Source organism: Capra hircus, assembly GCF_001704415.2.
Source record: "Capra hircus breed San Clemente chromosome X unlocalized genomic scaffold, ASM170441v1, whole genome shotgun sequence".
NCBI classification, from domain to species: Eukaryota; Metazoa; Chordata; class Mammalia; order Artiodactyla; family Bovidae; genus Capra; species Capra hircus.
In genome coordinates, this window is record NW_017189516.1 from 19,268,434 (window position 1) to 19,286,403 (window position 17,970).

Below are 17,970 nucleotides of genomic sequence, written 5' to 3' on the forward strand. Positions count from 1 at the left end.
AAATCAAGTATCCAAAATTAACTCTCTGGTGTGTGCATGCTAAGTCGCTTCAGTCCTTTCCAACTCTTTCCAACCCTGTGGAATGTAGCCCAACAGGCTCCTGTGTCCAAGGGATTCTCTAGGCAAGAATACTGGAGTAGGTTGCCATTTCCTACTCCAGGGGATCTTTCCCACCCAGGGATCCAACCTGTATCTCTTAAGTCTCCTACATTGGCAGGTGGGTTCTTTACCAATAGCACCACATGGGAAACCCTAACTCCCTTGTAGGTTTTCACAAATAAGCTGCAGAGTTACTAACTTACTCAAAATTTAGTTTAAAAAAATCACTTTGAGTATTTTCAACAGAAGAAATTTTCTGCAGGCAATTGGTGATACAATGGACAGAAAAGCTGGAATGTGATGTACCCCAAGAAAGTAGAAAGTGGAAGACCCTAAGCTGGAGAGACAAAGAAAGAAGTTTGATAAATGACCAGGGGTCAGGGGTGTGTGAGAGAAGCTGGGACCACAGCAGGCAGTCCTTTTAGGTTTGGCCAATGGAAGACCCTCATGGGAGAATGGAAGGCAGCAAGGAAGCGGGGCGCAAACTTCCTTCCTGAGTTCTGCTGCTCCAGATTGTGCTGCCCCAGTGGAGCTTCCTTCAGAGCTTCCAGAACCAACCTCAGCCGCAGGACCCCATGAGGCCCAAATATCAATTCCACAGGGCATCTCTTCTGAACCCCTAGGTTCTGGTAACCCCATCTGTTCCCTGCTATGCTTTCAACCCTAGGGATAGCAGCTGCTGCCTGAAATTATTCTGTTATCTCATACTTGCCTTTTTACTCTCGTTTCTCCGACACCTATGTAGCCAGTTCTTTGTATCACACCTCCTCTGTTGAAACAGCTACTTGTTCTATTTTCCTGACTAGACCCTGAGACCCCTCTCTTGCTGTTGTTTTAGTTGGTGTCTCAGTCATGTCTGACTCTTTTGCAGCCCTATGGACTGTAGCCCACCAGGTTCCTCTGTCCATGGAATTTCCCAGCCAAGAATACTGGAATGTGTTGCCATTTCCTTCTCCAAAGGGTCTTCCCAGCCCAGGGCTCAAATCTGCTTCTCCTGCATGGTTAGGCAGATTCTTTACCACTGAGCCACCAGGGAAGCCCAAGTACCCTCTCTAGAAACACACTGTACAGTCTGAGGGCAGCCAATGGTACAGCTGACCCTGAGCTTATTGTGTTTGTTTTGCCTCTGCTTGAAATTGTGCCTGAATTTGAGGATAAAATCAAAATTCCTAAGCATGGTACATAAGGTCTATGGCAGATTTTGCTGGTAGCCCCCAGTTTGAGTGTTGTTGTTGTTCATTCGCTCAGTCATGTCCAACTCTTTGCAACCCTATGGACTGCAGCAGGCCAGGCTTCTCTGTCCTTCACTATCTCCCAGAGCTTGCTCAAACTCATACCCGTTGAGTCGGTGATGCCATCCAACCATTTCATCCTCTGCTGCAACCTTTTCCTCCTGCCCTCAGTCTTTCCTAGCATCAAGGTCTTTTCCAATGAGTCAGCACTTTGCATCAGGTGGCTTGGATGCCACCTGACTGGAGCTTCAGCTTTAGCATCAGTCCTTCCAATGAGTATTCAGGGTTGATTTCCTAGAGGATTGACTGGTTTGATCTCCTTGCAGTCCAAGGGACTCTCAACAGTCTTCTCCAGCACCGCAATTTGAAAGCAGTATGTGTGAGTTCCTTTAAAACAGAGCAGGACCTGTGGGGCTCCTGGGCATGGAAGTCTTTCTGTATTCCATTTCTTATTTGTACTGAATAGACTCCAGCCTCCATGACCTTCCCTGAGTCCCAAAGGGCAGATTTGAACAGTTGCTAATCCACAAGGGGAGGGAATTGAGAGACAAAGGAAGAGACCTCTTACCTGATTAAAGGATCCAGAGAAGCTCGTCAGGAGACCACCTGAGGCCAGATTAAAGGCGTGTAGGCCCTGCACACACCATGATCCTTATCAGCAATCCCGCCCTTGAAGCATTGCTGTAGAACTCTTCACCAAATCCCCCTGGGTTGGGACAAGTTTTTGAGGCATGAGCCCACTGTGTCCCCCTTTGCCTGCTGCTGCTGCTGCTGCTAAGTCACTTCAATCGTGTTCAACTCTGTGAGACCCCATAGATGGCAGCCCACCAGGCTCTGCCATTCCTGGGATTCTCCAGGCAAGAACACTGGAGTGGGTTGCCATTTCCTTCTCCAATGCATGAAAGTGAAAAGTGAAAGTGAAGTTGCTCAGTCGTGTCCGACTCTTAGCAATCCCATGGACTGCAGCCTACCAGGCTCCTCTGTCCATGGGATTTTCCAGGCAAGAGTACTGGAGTGGGGTGCCATTGCCTTCTCTGCCCTTTGCCTGGCAAAGCAATAAAACTATTATTTTCTCTTTCACCCAAAACTCTGTCTGAGATTCACTTCAGCACAGGTACACAGAGGCCGAGTTTTTGCCATCATTTTCTACTCCTGAACCCAGGGAGGATTGACATTTTTACCTCTTTGAAGTTTTTGGTGGCTTTATGATTTGCTTTTGGCCAATGAAATGAGAGCAGAAATGATGAGTGGCACCTTTGGACAGACATATTTAAGTGCAGGTGCATGATTCTCTATGCTCTCCTCCCCCACAGTGGTGAATCCTGAACCCTCAGGTTGAGAGGAGACCACGTACTGCAGAAAGCCCATGTATGACAAGTAGTCTGGGCAGATTTTTTTTTACTATGGGGCTGTTACTGAAACCAACCAAGACCCTGAAGGGCACAAAAGCCTTTCTGTGTCCCCCATTTCTTGTTTGTAGGAAATAGGCTTCATTCAAACTCCATGACCTTCCCTGAGTCCAAAAGAGCAGATTCAAACAGTTGCTCCTCAGGGAAATAAGAGAATGCAGAAACAAAGGAGGAGCAGTCAAGAAACAATAGTGCAGCTTTAAAGCAGCATCCTTGTTCCTGCTCAAAGAATATACATCAGAGTATCTTTGAGCTCTTCTACAGGAAATAAGGTCCCCACCCATGGCTTTCAGGGAGAAGTAACTTCAGACTGAGAACAAAATTCTTGGAACACAGCCCTGTTACCTCACTACCCACCAATCAGAAGAAAGTCACACACCCTGCAGCCCTCATTCCAAATTTTGCCTATAAAAACTTCTCCCTGAAAGCCATGGAGATTTCAGGTTTTTCTGAGCATGAGCAACTATTCTCTTTGCTTGGCCCTGTGATCAGTCTTTGCTCCAAACTCTGACATTTTAGTTCAATTGGTCTCACTGTGTGTCAGACACACAAACTTGCATTCAATAACATTACCATGGTCAAATCTAGCCTATCCTAATATATTTGCGATTTCTCTCCTGTCCATCTTTCTAGATTCATCTCTAGCTGTGGCCCCAACTCTCTCACTCTCCCATAAGAGCATTCAGAAAGCTTATCTCCTCTGGGCTGTTGCATCTGCTTCTCTTTTTGCCTTACTAATCATTTTGACTTGATACCTGCTCCCAGTTGTTGAAAACCCAGTTGAGATGCTGTCTGGTCCAGGAAGCCTCCTTAATCTGGGTAAGGTCTGTTTCCTCTATATTCCCCTAACACCTTGTGGTTAATTGTAATATGATCCTTCCCATGTTGTATCACATTATCTACTTATTTGCTGATATCCCACTTTAAGTTCTTTAGAGGTTAGGACTGAGTTGTTGTTGTTGTTGTTGTTGTGTTTGTATTGTTGCTTTTTATATTTATCTCTAGGTAAATAATGCATTGACTACAATGCCTGGTGCATAGCAGATGTTCAAAAAATTTGCTAAATAAATTATTAAACATATATAAATAAAGAAGAGGATATATTTATTTTAATGTTTAGTTATATACACACAAAGCAATATAAATGGAAGTCATTTTGTGAATTCTATGTTTTCCCAAGGTACTGCATGTGGATTTTTGATCATTTACTTTATCTAGAATTCATATCTTTTTAGTTATTGCTTGCTTTGTCCAATACATTTTCTGCATCCTTCTTATTTTCATTGATCTGTCTCTATGAAAGATCAGCTGGCAAGATCCACTTACTTGATCTGTGTCAGTAAATATGTATAGTTAAAATTCAGTGCAGTTTGGGAAACTGCAAAGGAAAGTTTGGGAAACTGGAAAGGATTTAAATATCTTTTATGTATTTAATGCTATAATACCCTTGTACCATATTCCAAATTAAATATTAGGTTACTTTAAAAATAAAATAAGGTTTGGGGTTTTTTTCAGCTATTTTATCATCCCCAAATCACAACGCTCCATTCTTATTCTATTTCCAAAGACCAAAAATCCCTCCCAATTCAAATTCAGTCTCAGTTCAGATTCTCTTGAAAAAAGGCAAAGTCATTTCTAGACACTCATAGTTTTATGTTTCTCATTAAACACATTGACATTTCTCTAAATGTGAATCATTTAAGCAAAGCCTTGGGAAATCTCCAGATTATTTTTTAATTATCTTAAAGTATTCTGAAGATAGTTAAGCAAATGTTGGAGAAAATGTCCTTATCAAGATGTTTGAAATTTTTTAAAAGCGCCTATAATGAACTGAAGATACTTCTCAAAGCTTTTATTGACAGTTCAGGTTTGTCACTTCTATCTGCCTGCTCCTGTCTCACTACATTAAGCAAAATGTAGGTATTGCCTCTTTTTTTTTCGATATTGCATTTGTTAAGCTCTTTCTGCTACTGCTGCTAAGTCACCTCAGTCGTGTCTGACTCTGTGCGACCCCATAGATGGCAGCCCACCAGGCTCCCCCATCCCTGGGATTCTCCAGGCAAGAACACTGGAGTGGATTGCCATTTCCTTCTCCAATGCATAAAAGTGAAAAGTGAAAGTGAAGTCGCTCAGTCCTGTCCAACCCTCAGCAACCCCCTGGACTGCAGCCTTCCAGGCTCCTCCATCCATGAGATTTTTCAGGCAAGAGTACTGGAGTGGGGTGCCATTGCCTTCTCCAAAGCTCCTTCTAGCATCCTCCAAATTTGGGCTTGCATCCAGGGATAGCTGCAGTGCACCACTCCGTGAGTTGATGACAGCTAAGGTTGAATAGCCCCTAGGGAACTTCCGTGGATGTGTTGACTGCCATAGGTATAAATAGATGATCCTTTTCTTAATGCAAGATGGACAGAAAGACACAATGAAGACCCAGGTACCACTGCCTTCATGCTTGCACAAAACCACACAGACTATATGTTTATGATTCTGAAGTGACTTAGCAGCAGCAGCAGCAGCAGCCATGTTAGATGGAGAAGGCAATGGCACCCTAACTCCAGCACTCTTGCCTGGAAAAATCCCATGGATGGAGGAAGCTGGTGGGCTGCAGTCCATGGGGTCACTAAGAGTTGGGCACAACTGAGCGACTTCACTTTCACTTTTCACTTTTCACTTTCATGCATTGGAGAAGGAAATGACAACCCACTCCAGTATTCTTGCCTGGAGAATCCCAGGGACAGAGGAGCCTGGTGGGCTGCCGTTTATGGGGTCGCACAGAGTCAGACATGACTGAAGCGACTTAGCAGCAGCAGCAGCCATGTTAGAAAAGTGCTGCCTCAGACTCTAGTCAGAGGTTGTTGTTGTTGTTTAGTCACTCAGTCATGTCCAATTCTTTGCGACCCTATGAACTGCAGCATGCCAGGCTTCCCTGTCTCTCACTATCTCCCAGAGTTTGCTCAAGCAAACACACCCACTGAGTCGGTGATGCCATCCAACCATTTCATCCTCTGCCACAACCTTCTATTCCTGCCCTCAATCTTTCCCAGCATCAGGGTCTTTTCCAATGAGTCGGCTCTTCACATCAGGTGGCCAAAGTATTAGAGCTTCAGCTTCAGTGTCAGTCTTTCCAATAGAGTATTCAGGGTTGATTTCCTTTAGGATCGACTGGTTTGATCTCCTTGCAGTCCAAAGGACTCTTCTGCAGCACCAGTTTGAAAGCATCAGTTCTTTGGTGCTCAACCTTCTTTATGGTCCAACTCTCACATCCATACATGACTGCTGGAAAAACCATAGCTTTGACTATACTGACCTTAGAGTCCCCTCCATAGACGTCATCCTTCTTCCCATGGTGGCTATAAACTTTTGCCTCAGACATGTACAGGAAAACTCATCAATTATTATAAAAGGAGCTCAGCAGGTTTATTAGAAATATTTTTGCTATAAGTAGTAGAAAAACCTGTTTCTCAATGGCTAAAGCAAATAAGAGTTTATCTTACTCATATAACAGGAGTTCTCTCTGTAGAAAACTGCTTGTATAGGTTCAGTGCCTAAACGATGTAAGGACCACAGCTCCCCCAGCATCTATGATGGAGAGACAAATACTGTAGCTAAAACTGAGTGCCCTGAAACTGAGTTTCTCTGCCAAGTTTATGATTAACTTCTCCATCCAAAACTTTATTCCCTTTCTTGTCCTGTCCCTGTTTCTCTTAGGATTGAGGAGTATCAAAGAAAATGGGGATTGAAATTGAGTAGGAGAACAAGATGGCAGAGGAGTGGGTGGACATGGAGTACTTCTCTCTCCATGGATACATCAGGAATACACCTTCAGACACAGAAGTGCATACAGAACACCAGCTGAGAGGGGACAGGAGGACCTGACCAGTGGAAAAGAATATATAGAACCGCCCAAAACTTGGTAGGACGAAGGAACTAGGGGGAAAAACAGAAGTGTTAGTAGGACTGGACCTACCCTCAGTGGGTGGAGGGACTGAAGCAGGGGTCCTATCCCCACAGCAGGGCAATTGTCTGAGTCAGAGGAGAAACATTTAAGGCTGAGAGTGAAACAGCTCATCTGTGGCAGCCTAAATGGAATGAGAATCAGACAGTCCTTGCCGAAGCCATACATATGCTGGGCAGGAATGCGGGTCCCCTGAAAGGGGCAGTGGCTGGGAGCTGGAGTTTAGGGATTGTGGAGCAATCCCAGTGCAAGGGCTGCTGTTGACTACAGAGAGACGGATCAAGGGGATGTGAGGGAGGAGATCATGGTGGGAAATGCCTGTGGAGGAAAGCCAGGCAGCCATGGAAGCAAGGTGATATTGCTGAGTCACATGTAGGGGATGGAGCCATCACCATAGCCTCTCTCTCTCCACACGCCAGCATCCGAAGCTGAACAATAGAGAGGCTGGCCCACCAAACACCTGACGCACTGAGCTGCAGAGTAGGAGCCACCCAGGGTGCCCCTTTAAGTGCTTGATGCACCGATCTACAGAATAGGACCCCAGTCAGGGGGGCACCTCTATGTGCCTGACATGCTGAGCAACAGAAGGACCCCAGGTAAGGGATCCTTCTAAGTGCCTGAAAGGGAAGAGCTATGGAAGAAGACTAGCCAAAGAGGCCTTCTGATCACCAGCTACAAGAGGCTCAAAAAAAGACTGATAGGGCCATAATTCCTGCTGCTGAGGCAGTTTGTGTCCCTGAACACTTGGCGCTGCCAGGGTCCCTGCAAGTCAAGCAGCTGCACCACCTTCATGCTGAACTCTCACTGGGGCAGAGCTGCCACAGGCCAAAAAAAAAAAAAAAAAGTCTTGTGTTTATGCACGCAGAGTCGCTTAGGTCCTATCCGACTCTTTGTGACCCTGTAGACTGGCCTGCCAGGCTTCTGTCAGAGAGGGGGTTCTCCAGGCAAAAACACTGGAGCGTATTGGCCAATACTGGTTGCCATACCCTTCTAGAGCACTATATTTCCTGCTGCTCTAGCCGCCAACCCCCCTGAGTACCTGGTGCTGCCAGAACCCCTGTGACCCAAGCAGCTGCACCACCTCCACACCTGGCCCTCACAGGGGCAGACCCAAGCCCTGCAGGACAGCCTCAGGAGCTAAACCCTAGTGGATAACCCACAAGTAGAGGTGGAAATAAAACCACAATTGAAAGCCAGGGGCAGTGTGGCTAAGGAAGAAGACCTCAAACCTTCCCACAAGCTGTACAAGCTGCAGATTAAATCCACACGATCAACTAAGCAGACTCTATGTCTATGGAATATATAAAAGGCCACTGAGAGCTCCCACAAAAGAAAATGCACTCGCTCTGATAGCTGTGGACATTGGAGGCAAGAACACACAGGAGTAGGACCAGATTAGAATCTGAGCTGCCCCCTCAGCAAGTCCAGAGATCAGCATAGTGTTGGAGGGCATCCTAGGGAGGTGAGGTGGACTGTGACTCCCAGCGCAGGAAAGGACTCTGACAGCAGTGACTCAAGACAAACATTTATTATTCTTATCTTTTGATTTGTTCTGAAGATTCTTTTGATTTTTCTCTTTTCCCCCCACTCTGTTGAAGTTGTCGATTTCATTGGCACTAAGAAATTCAATTAAGCTTTTGAGCTGTTTTTTTCTCTTTTCCCTCAGTCACATTTTTTTATTGTTGTCATAAACCTCTGCCTCTACCTTGGACTTTTGCAGTTCTGCGGAGTTTTCCTCTTTTTTTTTTTTTCTTTTTCTTGTTTTAAATTTTAATTTAAAATTTCTTTAACTCATTATTATTTATTCCTTTGTTTGCTTTTTCTACGGTTCTTTTCCCCTTGCAGTTAATCTTTAATGTATATAAATCTTCTTTATCTACCTCTATTTAACTTTTCATATCTATTCTTTCTTTCTTTTCTTTCTCTCCTTTCCTCTCAACATATTTGTTAGATTTATTTTCATTGCTTTATTCCCCAATTGTCACCTTGCTTTAGTTTTGTTTTCCAGTTTGTGCTTTAATTCATTTTGTTCTAGTAGATATAATTTTTGGTTTCCTTTGTTTGCCAGGTAAGTCTATTGTACTTAAGAGATTAGATTGATTGTTGGAATGTTTTTATTTTTATTATGGGTTTATATGTATATTTTTATATTCATTCCCACTTTCTATTGTTGTTATAAACCTCTGCTTCTACATTGGGCTTTAGTTTTGTTTTCCAGTTTCTGCTAAAGTTATTTTTGTTCTTAACTGGTAAATATAATTTTTTGTTTCCTTTGTTCATCAAATCAATCTACTGTACATTATTTTTGTTGGACTGTTTTCAGTTTGCTCATGGGTGTATATGTATATATGTATATTCCATTATTTTAAGTATTATTTGCCTGATTTTGTAACTGCAATTTGTCTGGGGTTCATCTTTGGTTTCTCTTTTTTGGATATTTGCTTTACTCTCCCTTAATGCCATAACAAACCACTTGCGGAATCTTCCTTCCTGACCAGAGATCAAACCCTGAGCCTTTGGAGTAGGAGCACTGACTCCAAGACCCTAGATTACCAGAGAACTAACCCTAGGGAGTATCAGATAGTGAGAACTCAAACAAAGGAAACCACTTGAATACAAGACCCGGCATCACCCAACACCAGCAGCACCCTGTGCAGGATGCCTCATCTAAACAACAAACAAAACAAAAATACAAACCCAATCATCAGCAGACAGGAGTACCACCTCACTCAGCCTTCCCCATCAGAGGAAAAACAAACAAACAAAAACTCAGCACAAATCTCACCCTATAAGCACAAAGCTCACACAAACCACTGGACCAACCTTAGGAGGGCAGAAACCAAAAGGAAAAAAGAACTCAACCCTCTTCAAGGAAAGAATTCAACTTTCCTCCAAGCCTGGGAAAAGAGACCTAAAACACAATAACTTTAAAAAAAATGAAAAGGCAGAGAAATACTGTACAAATGAAGGAACAAACTAGAAACACAGAAGTCCAAACATATGAAGAGGAAATAGGAAAATTACCTGAAAAAGAATTCAGAATAATAATAGTAAAGATGATCAAAAACCTTCAAAACAAAATGGAGAAAACACAAGAATCAATTAACAAAGACCTAGAAGAATTAAATAATAGTATACAGTGACAAGCAACACAATTACTGAAACTAAAAATACTCCAGAAGGAATCAATAGCAGAATATCTGAAGCAGAAGAACGAATCAGTGAGCTGGAAGATAAAATGGTGGAAATAACTTCTGAAGAACAGAATAAAGTAAAATGAATGAAAAGAGCTAAGAACAGCCTCAGAGACCTCTGGGACCATGTCAAATGGACCAACATTTGAATTATGGGGGTCCCAGAAGAAGAAGAGAAAAAGAAAGGGTATGAGAAAATTTTTGAAGAGATTAGAGTTGAAAATTTCCCCAACTTGTTAAAAGAGGTGAGGGAATGCAGACACAAATGAAAAGCAGTTAAGAAAGAAAAACAGGGACTTCCCTGGTAGTGCAAAGGGTATGAGAAAATTTTTGAAGAGATTAGAGTTGAAAATTTCCCCAACTTGTTAGAAGAGGTGAGGGAATGCAGACACAAATGAAAAGCAGTTAAGAAAGAAAAACAGGGACTTCCCTGGTAGTGCAGTGGCTAAGACTCCATGCTCCCAATGCAGGGGCCCAGATTCAGTCCCTGACCAGGAAACTAGATCCCACATGCTGCAACTGAGAGTTCACACACCTCAACAAAGAGCAAAGATCCCATGTGCTACAACTAAGACCCAGAGCACCCAAATAAATAAATAAATATTAAGAAAAGTAATGATAACTTAAATAATAGCAATAAAGCAAAGTTCTAGTTCCTCCTCAGGGAATTATATGTAACAGTCTGACACATACCATTGAGTGTTCTATGGGAGCTAAGACCCCCTTCTCAGGTGGAGAATTATGACTACATGCTGAACATCAGCACATAGACCCCAGACTATTTGGAATCAGAAGGCTGATGATTGAGATTCCTGAGAAATCACCTTGTTACCTCTCTACTAACCAATCAGAAGAAAATCCACAAGCTGCAACCTCACCCCAAATGTCTTTAAAACCCCTCCCCTGAAAGCCGTCTGGGAGTTTGGGCCTTGTGAGCACAAGCTTCCAGTTCTCCTTGATCGGCGTCCTCCAACAAGTGCTCATACAGTAAGTCCCCTACATACAAACCTGCAAGTTGCAAACTTTCAAAGATGCGAATGTGTGTTCACATCCAATCATGGAAGTTAGGTCACGTGTCTGGTGTCCATTGTCATGTGTGTGCATCCTGTACAAGTGGTTGTGTTTTTGTGTACTTTACTGTACAGTATTGTATAGAGTAGGCTTTCCTGGTGGCTCAGTGATAAAGAATCCACCTACAATGCAGGAGATGTGGATTTGATCCCTGGGTCAGGAAGAGCCCCTAGAGGAGGAAATGGCTCCCATACCAGTATTCTTGCCTGGAGAATTCCATGGACAGGAGCAGACTACAGTCCATGGGGTCACAAAGAGACACGACTGAGTGACTAAACAACAACTGTATGGAATACAGTAGTACAGCATATTTGTTTCAAGTCCAGGATGTCCAGAAGCAAGCATAAAAGTAGTGGTGATGTAGCTGGTACTACAAAGAAGCACCAAGTGATAACAATGGAAAAAAAGTGAAAATAATTGAGAAAGTGGAATGATAAGAGGAAGAAGAGGCAACTGAAGAACTGAAGAGATTCACTGCACAGGGAATGGCAAGGGGATTTTCTTTATCTGAGGAGGCACTGTTAGTTTTTGAGGCACAAGGACCTGAATGCAGAATGGTACACAAATGTTGCAGCAGCCATTCAGAATGCAATCCAGTGCTACCAAGTCATCTATGAAAAAAAAAAAAAAAAAGAGGCTACCTGGGCATCCCTAGGTCGTTTTTTGAAGAGGGTAGATAGAATTGAATCCAGCCAGAGCCTATGCCATCAATGTCAAGTGTGAGTGAAACTGCAGCTTGCCCTCCAACTCCTATTGCTAATGATCCTTCAGCTCTACCAGCTCCAACCTCTTCTCCCTCCTCCAGTCAGTAATTCTTCTTGCCTGTTCACTCCATGTCAGTCCCTGTGTGCCAAATGTTGTACTTAGTACTGTAGTTTTTAAGGTACCCTACTGTAAGATTAAAAATGTTTTCTGTACTTTTGTGTTTATTTTTTATGTATTAATTGGGTGAAAACTATTATAAACCTATTATAGTATGGTACTATGTAGCCAATTGTGTTAGTTGGGTATCTAGGCTTACTTTGTTGGACTTATGAGTGCTGTCTCAGAATGGAATTCAGTTGTAGGTAGGGGACTTACTGTACCTTCTTTCTTCTCAGTCTGGTGTCAGTGAATTGGCTGTGCAGTGCAGTGGGCAAGCACACCCAAGTTCTGTTTGGTAATACAGCTCCAACCTTCAGGTCTGGGTTCAGAGCAGGAAAATGGGGAAAGGGCCTCTGTAGGCTGTATCCTTATACCAAGAAGGCCAAAGAGTTTCCAGATCTATCTCTCTGAGACCCAGAATATTTCAGCTTGGGTCTCATCACCCAGAACTTGTTACCACCTCTAGCTGCAAGAGCAAAAACAAGGAACAGGAAACAAGGAACAGGGTTATCACAATTGGCTTAGTGCAGTTGTGAGCCTGCTACTTCATAGAAAATCAAGGATCCATTAGCTATGAAAAAGGTACTTAAGCCAAGGTTTCAGGACTTATACCAATGTCTGCCTCAGCAAGACTGTGCAGGTACATTATATCCAATTAAAAGACCTTTGTTTAGAATGTGCCATGGAAGGAGGCAGGTACTGTACCTGCTAAGCAGATTCTTCTCCTGTGTTCAGCCATGAAAAAGAAACAAAGTGAAACAGAGCAGGACACTATGGTCCTTACCCACCCCCACTGCCATGTCCTCTGCCTGCCTTTTGTCTCTGGAAAACTGTAATCAAAAACAGGTTTAATCAGAGAAGTGAGAAACAAAGGAAAACAATCAAAGGAGACCAAATAAGAATAATGTAGTTATTAAGCATAGTCAAGGACCTTTAAGTTCTTTATCAAGGGCTATAGATAATATTCTGAGCCATATCCTGTGTGCTGTCTTACAGATACTAATGTTAACTACACGATGACCCAGCTGTACCCAGGACATGAGCTGCCACAATCCTGAGAATTGGCCTCAGAGAAATGGGCACAAGTTAACGTTGGAACTGGAAATTAACTGTACCTGAAACGATCAAGATGGCACTGGTCAGACCACCAGTGACCCATTTGAAGATGACTGTCAGAGCTGACTGTGCTGTTTCTGCACATAGCCCCCTCCTTCTGACTATAAAAGCTCTTGCCCCACTGGTTGCCAGTGGTGGGGAAGTCAGCCTTTAGACAGATGTCCACCACCTTCCCCCCCACCAGTTGCCAGCATCTGAAATAAAGCAAACTTTACTTTCCACCAACCTGGGCTGTTTATTGGTTTTTGAGCAGCGAGCAGCCAGACTCCCACAGACACACCTTTCGGTAACAAAAGTATTGACACATGCTGCTATATCCATGAACTTTAAAACATTATGCTAAGTAAAGGAAGCCAGACAGAAAAATTCACTTATGGTATGATTCCATTCATATGAAATATGCAGAATAGGTAAATCCATAGAGACTGAATGCAGGTTGATGGTTACCAGGAGCTGGGGACAAGGGGGAATGAAAGACATTGTTTAATGGGTTCAGGCTCCATTAAGGTAATGAAAATGTCTTGGAATTAGAGATGATGTTTGTATAACACTGTGAATATACCAAATGTCACTGAATTGTTCACTGTAAAAGGGTGTTCTCTTGCCTTCTGCTGAAAAAATGAAGGCCAGCTTTGTGCAAATAATCTTTGTGTAACACTTATTCTTCAGCTCTTACAAACTCATCTTGGCAGTAGTAGTTTCAGAGCAACCAATTTGCAGCTGAGGCCAAGATAACTAGTCAGTGTTCTGCTGCTGCTGCTGCTGCTAAGTCGCTTCAGTCTTGTCCGCTCTGTGCGACCCCATAGACGGCAGCCCACCAGGCTCCCCCATCCCTGGGACTCTCTAGGCAAGAATACTGGAGTGGGTTGCCATTTCCTTCTCCAATACATAAAAGTGAAAAGCGAAAGTGAAGTCGCTCGACTGACTCTTCGCGACCCCATGGACTGCAGCCTACCAGGCTCCTCCGTCCATGGGATTTTCCAGGCAAGAGTACTGGAGTGGGGTGCCATTGCCTTCTCCAAATCAGCGTTCAATATCCCCTTATTCTATAGTTTGCTTCCTTAGTAAATGAAACCTAGTCAATGTGCCCAACTAAAAAGCAAAAATAGAAAACTACAATTTCCCAGCATCCCTTGAAGCGAAGTGTGGCCATCAGACTAAGTTCTGTTTACTGAAATGTGAATGAAAGCACTGGGTGGGTCTTCCAGGCAGGATCCTTAACAATGCATGACCATTTGTTCTATCTCTCTTTTTTTCTGCCTTCCAGCCTGCAAAACAGACTTGATGGCTGAAACATCACCTGCCAACTTGAACCACGAGATGACTTTGAAGACGGAAGCTGTGCTCTGAGTATGGTCAGGCAAAAGGAGACAAGACAAGATACTGCACTATTGGTACACAGCCTAATTCCAGATTTCCTTTACCTGAGGAGATATGGGAGCGAAGTTTCTATCTTTTTATTTGTTAGGAGGAAGGGGTTGTTTCTTACAGGCAAACTTAATTGTAAAATATACAGCAGCATAACCTCCCTTAGGCAATCCTTCATTCTCTAACTCATTCAAGATAGTACAGCCCAGAGCATGAGTAACATACTCCCCTCTAAGGTAAGAATGGACCTGCCTACAGGGCTAGAGCCTGTTCTGTAACAAGTGTTGCTGCCAGTTACCTGGTCAGTCTGATAAGAACACTAAGAGTACATTTCTATCAGTATACCTTAGAGGTCACAGGTTGACCAAACCCATTCTGTAAGTATATTTTGTTTGGCCGTGACATTTATTATTAATACTGTTATTATGTTTATTATTTTGTATTATATTTGAATATGGTAAGGGGGCATGTACTCTGCAGTTTCCCACAATCCCCTCATTGTATTTTCTCAAACTGAATGCTTCAAATCTGTATAGAACCTACTGGGCTCCCAAAGGCATTAATGAGAACTATCCCTGGAAATGATTCTTCCAACCCCGTACTTAAGAAATAAAGTAAGTGGTGAGAATTAGTCAAGAATGACTCAGCTTTAAATGATTCACTAACAATGAACTAAAGTCTAAATGCATTGATAACAGATAATACAAAATATACCCCATGGCTCCAATGTTAATTTCTAATTTTTCTCCCTGAAGAGAAAGCTTTAGGCTGTGATTAGGGGAGCATTTCTGTCTGAGTCTTTCAATTCCACCAGTGTTGGAGTCTGTTTCCTTGTATCTGGACTTCAAAGATTTTCGATATGTCTTGATCAACTGCAGCAGCTCACATATCAACTACGTGTCCAGATTTCTAACTACTGCTACTTCCCAATTGCTGCTGAGTAGATTGTTCAGCTCTGGAATATAAGTTGGTCCCACCTGAATGTTTTGAGGCCAGAAATCACACCTGCTTTCTTCTCTGCACTCTCCCCAACACCCAGCACACAGGGCCTTGGGCAGAGCAGTCATCTAGGGCTTCAGGTATGGTTTTGCAGGTTGTTTCCTAGAGTGGATGCCAAGGGGATAAGGCGTTAGCCAGGACTAAAATCTAGCCCTCCCTGCTCACCAAACCTATTCCCTGGTGGGGGCTGCTTCCATTTGGGAAGATGAGGACGTTTCTAATTTGCACAAAGTTTCCTCTGGGCTCCCAAAACTGAGTGAGAAGAGCTACACCTGCCCAGAAAGTGAGAATTTTTGTAATTCACACAGAGGTTTCTTGTGGAGTGACAGCAGCTCTAGGTGCTCTCATAAACAGTTTTGATATGCTAAGTGAAATAAGTCAGAGAAAGACAAATACTGTATGACATCATTTATATGTGGAATCTAAAAAATAAAGCAAACTGGTGAATATAACAAAAAAAGAAACAGCACAAATGTAGAGAACAAACTAGTGGTTACTAAGGTGCGGGGTAGGATGGTGTGGGCAGCAATATAGGGATGGGGGAGTGGGAGGTACAAACTATTGGATGTAGCATAGACCCAAGGATGTGCTGTAGAATATGAGGAATATAGTCAATATTTTTTAATAATAGTAAATGGAAAGTAATCTTTAAAAATTATATAACAAACTTTAAAAAATAAAAAAAAACTCTTTGTGACTCCATGGACTGTAGCCTGCAAGGCTCTTCTGTCCACAGAATTCTCCAGGCAAGAATACTGGAGTGGGTTGACATTCCTTTCTCCAGGGCATCTTTCTGACCCTGGAATCAAACCTGTGTCTCCTGAATTGCAGGCAGATTCTTTACTATCTGAGCCACCAGGGAAGCCCTTAAAAATTATACAACAGACTTTAAAAAACAAAAACAAAATGTTGAAATGAATAAATGCCCTCCATTTATGAGCACTTCAATTCTGGCCATAGTCCGAGGCACGCTCATCTATGGGTGACTCATAGATGACTCCCCCAGCATCTATGGAAGGGGCAGAGACCCCTCCTATCTTAGTCCATTCAGGCTACTATAACAAAATAACACAGATTGAGTAGCTTATAAATAAAAGCAATTTTTATTTCTCATCGTTCTGGAGACTGGGAAGTCCAAGATCAACGCACTAGCATAGTGAGGTTTGGCTTTCTAGTAAGGGTTGGCTTTCTGGTTCATAGCTGGTACCTTCTGTAGTATCCACTCATGATGGAATGGGTGAGGGAGCTCTCTGGGGTCTTTTTTATAAGGCACTGATATGGCCAGTAGCATATGGCACAAGTGATGCTGTGTGATTTCTGAGGCTAGATCATATTCTAACTTATTCATTGTAATATTCTCTCTTAGAGCCCTGAGCGGCCATGTAAGAAGTCTCTATCTTGAGGCCCCAGTGCTAGAGAGGCCACATGTAGGTGCTCTAGTCAACAGTCCCAGCTGAGCCCAGCCTCTGTAGAACCATATCCATCAAGGTGCCAGGCGTATGGGTGGCTCCATCTTAGACCCTCCAGACTAGTTCATCTGTTTGATGCACATCATAGAGTGCTGTCAACACCATACCTGGAATGGAAGAATCGCCACAGTAAACCATAAGAAAATGATTGTTTTAAGGCACAGAGTCTTTGAGTAATTTGGTAACTGCAACACCATCCTCAAGCTTAGCTACACTCCAAACACCCTGCCCTCCTTGAGAGTGAATGAACTGGTCAGGGGTACAGGCTGGGCATTAGGATTTTTAAAACCTTCCCAAGTGATCCGTTCCCCAGGCAAGGTTGAGAATTCCTACTCTTTAAGGTAGTACCTGTATTATCATAGATCACTTAACCTTTCTGCACTTCAGTCTCTTGGATTTCATGAACTGAAAATCACTTTTACACCAAATCACCTGGGTGATTCCAGCTGTCTGCCTGCCCCCTTGCCAGGCAGTTACCTAATCAGCTATTTTTCTTTCAGCACATCTGTATTTTCTCAGCAATCCATGAGGGTTTAATAAATTTCAGTGTTCAGATGGACGTTATGGATTGGCTGACTTAAACTCTATTTTCTCTTTCCCTACCTATGCTATGGAAGCTATAAAAACTAAAAACTCCATTTCCCAATCTCCACTACAGTTAAGTTCTGTGACAAGTACAGATGATTTCTAGTTTCTTTTCTTCCACTTCCTCCGTTTTCCTACTGGAATGCAGATGTGATGGTTAGAGGTACAACAGTCATCTGTAGCCACTAGTCAAGGAGTGTGAGGATGTAGGCCTGCATACTAAGGATACCAGGGCAGAAATCTGAGAAGGATTTTGCATGTGTACTCAGTTGCTCAGTCATGTCTGGATAGTTCTTTGTGATCCAATGGACTGTAGCCCGCCAGGCTCCTCTGTCCATGGGGATTCTCCAGGCAAAACTACTGGAATGGGTTGCCATTTCTTCCTCCAGGCCAAACGGGAAGCCCCTGAGAAGGACTGCATCTTGCTAATCCTATCAGATAGTCTTATTGGTTCTGGGTTGGCTGCTAGTTATACGGCTTCTCTGGTGGCTCAGTTGGTAAAAAATCTGCCTATAGTGCAGGAGACCCAGGTTCAATCCCTGAGTTGGGAAGATCCCCTGGAGAAGGAAAGGGCAATCCACTCCAGTAGTCTTGTCTGGGAAATCCCATGGA

At 43.2% G+C, this 17,970-nt stretch overlaps 1 pseudogene; it reads right to left on the minus strand.

The window, feature by feature from the left end:
• Window positions 1–16,818: 16,818 nt before the first annotated feature.
• LOC102172800 overlaps window positions 16,819–17,970 on the minus strand; it is a 43,868-nt pseudogene continuing 42,716 nt past the window's right edge.